The 4,952-nt window shown below is 40.2% G+C and overlaps 1 long non-coding RNA gene across 1 annotated transcript in view; it reads right to left on the bottom strand.

Annotated features, from left to right (window-relative positions):
- LOC107686391 (uncharacterized) overlaps nucleotides 1-1,461 on the bottom strand; it is a 7,365-nt gene extending 5,904 nt beyond the window's left edge. Inside the window, exon 1 of the long non-coding RNA XR_001634040.1 lies at nucleotides 1,450-1,461. This is a non-coding gene — a long non-coding RNA (uncharacterized LOC107686391). The remainder of the gene's footprint in view (nucleotides 1-1,449) is intronic.
- Nucleotides 1,462-4,952: the final 3,491 nt, after the last annotated feature.

Here is a 4,952-nt window from a genome sequence, read left to right as displayed (position 1 = left end):
GCATTCACGTCCTCGTAGAACTCGTAATTACAACTTGTGAACTGGGAGTTCTCTGAGAGCTACGACTTGCACCATGTGACCGCTGTACCACCTGACCACCGCAGGCTCTGTTTAGGCGTTGATAGTGTTGCCATAGAAAAGCATAATTCCGAGTACGAGGACATGAACAGCTCCGAGTAGAACGTCACGTGCTCTCATCTCAAAATTACGGTAATTACGATATGGCGTGAACGCAGCATAAAAGCCATTACAAACAAGGCATTTGTAGCATCCAGTGGGGACATAATTATTGATTATAATGACTTATACTGTCTTTTTACGCGTTGCGTATCGCGCTGCGTAAACATAAAACGATGTCTGCATTTGTGATCGGAGAAATGACAAACAACAAGCGCTATCGGCCCCAAAAAACCCATATCGATCGGGCTCTAGTGTAGATACACTAGATCTAGAACAGTGTTGTAAATACAACTTAACCACTGATTTCTAGTTGTGTCCTCTTTTGGAAGGCCAAACTAATCTTTTGCAAATCTTCCCACACAGTGACGTAGACGTGGGGGCGTGTTAGAACGAGCCATTTTAGGAGGGTGTGGACGAGTCTTAACTTTTAGAAAGAATACCTCTTTGGGTTTGAGACTTTAGTCTTTGCAACTTTAGGGATCTTATCTATTCACGAACAGCTTGTAACACTCCAAAGAGAAAGGAAAACTTGAAATCGCATCATATGACCCTTTAATCAAACAGATATTTATAGAGGCAAATGTTAGAATCGTGCTTAAGGACTGAAGAAATTGAGTAAAACTGATGATGACGATGTTGATGATTTGCTAAGGGCCAAAAAATGAGGGTAAAGAAAATGAAAAAAAAAAAACTGTAATAAAATTCTAAATTTTAATTTTAATTTCTACCATAATTTAACCATGGTGAGCTGTCATGATTACGTGCCAGCTTTTAATAATTCAGCATTAGGTTTAAATAATTCAATTTGGATTTTAAAAAGTAGATATTGCATTTGAAAATTTAAAGGGGTGGTTGATTGCGATTTCACTTAACGTTAGTTAGTGTGTAATGTTGTTGTTTGAGCATAAACAATATCTGCAAAGTTACGACGCTGAAAGTTCAATGCAAACTCAGATATCATCTTTTAAAATTCTGGCAGTTTAATGCCTAAAAAAAACGGCTGGTAGGGACTACAACAAGTTACTTCCCTGGTTCGTGACATCACAAACCCAGATAAACCCCGCCCCCGGGAAAAGGCAGCAAAGGGGGCGAGGCCATGCTGCGCTGCTTTAGAGAAGAGAAAGAGAAAACTAGAGATGCAGGTAGGGATATGCCGGTATCAAATTCTCATGTTGCGATTAAAATAACAGCATATCTAAAAGTATGAGACAACAACAAATAAAAAACATAGGCCTACCATTAAAAGCCGTGCTTGCACAGGTTCTGCACGATCCTGTTCAATAATATCCTCTGCTTCTCAATCGGGCTCAAACTGATAAGCGATATTAACGACGCGGTTGTTTACAATACAACAGGAGCACATGCCGCTGAGGTGAGGGGCGGGACGATTAGACGCGCACTAGAGGTGGCTTAGCCAATCACAACACACTGGGCTAGCTAACCAATCAGAGCCCATCGCCTATTTCTGAGGGCAGGGCTTCATAAAAGCAGGAAATGATCAGCGCGTTTCTCAGAGAAGGGACAGAGCGGTGTGGAATAATGGTAAATTATGTGAAAAATAATGTGTTTTTTTAAAAACGAAGCATTAACACATGTTAGACTGTACCCCATAAACACAATCGAGCCTAGAAAAAAAACAGTGCACCACCCCTTTAAAGACTTGATAAATTAATGCAGCTGGGGCTCTGAATGTATGATTAATGTTGCTGAATGCAACTTTTGACACATACACAATCTAACTTTAATTACCAGTTCTTCACTTCAACAAAACATAATACTTTATAAACTGCTTATTGTTTCAATCCCACTTTATGAAGTCAAACACCACAAGGAAGGTCCTGACTATGATAAAAAAAAAAAAGCAATATTTTGTCCTAAAAAAGATTACAGATTACACACTTGGGATCTATTAGGTTGCTATAAATACACGACTGGAGAGTTCATCCTTCACTGATAAGCACTGTTTGCTTTCGCTTTAAAACAAACTGGGCTCGATGAGCTCCAGCACATTATTACTTTTCCACAGTGGCATCATTTTACTGCTTGCCTCAAGCCACAGTCTCTCTGTTTGCCCATAATCACGTGGACCCATCAGGTAATTGGTTTTATTTTGAGAAGAGCGCCATGTGAATGTTTTTTTTTTTTTACCCCATGAGAGTTCTGACGGAACTTGTGTTTATTGAGACAGATCCTACTGTGGCAGTGGGAAAATCAGCCATGTTAAGCATCAGCCATGAGAATAATCTGGGGTAAATGAGCAACGTATAGGAAGAGGCTGTGTGGAGAAGAAGGGGTTCGAGACAGCAGGCGACTCTGTGTTCTGACTGAATGTGAGGGTGGGTGTAAAGAACAGGGTTTTCAGCGGGACCTCTCAGTGCGAAAGGACAAAAACCACTGACACCTAATCATTACACCCACCACTGACAGAAATCTTATCACTGAGGGTGGAATTAATTAAGTGGAGTCGGCAAGCCAAGGAATGCAATTTGGGAATAGCTTTTCAAAGTGCAGGTTACCTTGTACCTGTGGTGGGGCAGCGGAGGTGGTGCTTTCCCTGTGGTGTACAGTGTTACATTACTGTGTCATTTTCTAAAGTTGGACTAGAGAGAGGAAAACCATACTGCTTTTTGATGTCTTGCCATTGAAAAACTTTTGAATTGTTCTCTCACAAAAAGACAAGCTGTGCTGAGTTTTCCTGCATTTTATTTCCGTTATATCATGCATTTTTAATGAACTGATTCATTGTTTAATAAGCTTCTCTTTCTGCTTCCATGGAAATAGAGCAGTTTTTCTTTAAAGGGTCTTAAATGAGATAAATAAATTATTGAGTTCAGCTAGCCCTGCTCATCAGGCAATATTTCTTACTGGAGGAACATTTTCAGAGCTATGTGTCCAGAACAAAATTGACATTTAAACTAACATTTTACTGTTAGCAGCTTTCCTAAACGAAAAAAAAAATGCAAAACTGCATAAGACTATTTGCTGGATCATGCCGGGTACACACTGCACGATTTTAGCCCCAATTTTCACACATTGACCGCTTTGACCAGCAGCCTGAAATGTGTTTTGACTAAAAATGACATCACGGCAACCTACAGCCAATGAAAGAGCAACATACAGGGCAAGGGAAATGTCAGGGGAGGAGTCACAGACCTGCAACAGAACATCAGCATGCATGGCTTCTGCAAGAAACCATTCTCTCGTCATATTCTTCTTCCTTTTTGCTGCAAATCAGCATATAGACAACTTGTATTGCAAACTTCTTGCGGGCTACAGTTTTTAACAGGAAGAAATCCTGTCTCACACGTGATTGTACGTTTTTTCATGTATCACTTCTCACGTGTTTGGCTATGAAATGTAGTTTGACAACCAGATTGTTCTTATTGGTGACCCCCTGTGCATTGTGTAGTGTGCACACAACAACTAAACAGTACCCCAGACAGTCGTGTGTTGTGAGAAAAACAGTGATCAGATGACTTTGAAAACCGTGCAGTGTGTTCCCAGCATTAGCTGGATTTAAATGATCTCACAGCAAGATTTAGCTGGTTGGCAGGTTGGTCTCCCAGCCTGATAGGCTGAAAAGTGGCCAAAACCTCTCTAAAGCCCGCTAGAGATTTCTTCTAACCGCATAAACTCCGGCGCTCTCGTCCTCTGCTCACAGAATTCATATGATTTGTTGCCTTTGCTATGATAAACACCGGTTGCGCTGCTGTTTTCATGTGGGGTGTGTAGTGCTGCTTGCACTATTCTGCATAAATACACTGTATTTTGCCGCCATTCATATACTTTTAATGATAGCCAACATTACAGCCCCGCGTGCAATGCAGCTCGCAGTCGCTGAACGTGTAAGGGTTGATAATGTAGAACTCCGGACAAGTTCTTGCGCGCGCCCGTTTTTAACGCGTCTTGACTGTCGTACAGTCTGACATTAATGACAACTGAGATCCCACAGTGTGACATGATCATCATGTTCGTACAGTCTGACAAGTACAGTCCTAAAGGACTTTTAAAAAAATCGCACAGTGTGAGCCCGGCTTAAAGCAGATCACCAGGAAGATCAGGTAAGAACAGAAAACCAGCCTTGGCTGCTTTAAGGATGTCTTACAAAGGTTTCTTAGAAGTTGCACTGCTTTGAAAGTGTTGATCATCTCTCACTGGAAACCACAGAGAAACGTACTGCTAATAGGGCATCAAAAGCTTGTTTAAAAATGGTTGGTAATTTGAATATAATGTATTTTACATATAGGCAATGACATCAGTCACATGCTTGAGAAACCTGCATACAATAAGATGACTATTACAGCAGTACTCTGTTTAATAGTGATAAAACCACAACTAGGGCTGGGCTATATGGCCAAAAAAAATATCACTATAAAATTTTTCATATTAGTAGTAAATTTCAAATCTTTCTTTTTTTTTTTAAGTTTAAAGGCAGCTTTTTGCTCCTAAGTAAGAGTTGTAAAAACCAGACTGTTGATTGTGGTTTTAAACTAGGCCTACTCTTTATGGCCAGAACATGACAAATACTTCACATTTTTTAATTCTTTACACATTTCCAGTAATTTTTCCTTAACAAAATTAAAATCTTAATAGAAAATAAAATTTATTAGATTCTGCATGTTTTAAAGGCACAATATGTAATTTTTTACAACTAGAGGGCCCGTATTCAAAACAAACAAAGGCGTAGTTTGATGATGCCATGACTGAGTGTGGAATCATGGGAGTTGTCGTCTTCATCCCCACAGCCGAAGCAATCCGACGGGACTCGGGCA

The sequence above is a fragment of the Sinocyclocheilus anshuiensis genome, unplaced genomic scaffold, assembly GCF_001515605.1.
Source record: "Sinocyclocheilus anshuiensis isolate Anshui unplaced genomic scaffold, SAMN03320099.WGS_v1.1 scaffold277, whole genome shotgun sequence".
In the NCBI taxonomy this organism is placed as follows: domain Eukaryota; kingdom Metazoa; phylum Chordata; class Actinopteri; order Cypriniformes; family Cyprinidae; genus Sinocyclocheilus; species Sinocyclocheilus anshuiensis.
Note: the sequence above shows the minus strand (reverse complement) of the source record. Positions and strands in the feature narration are given on the sequence as shown.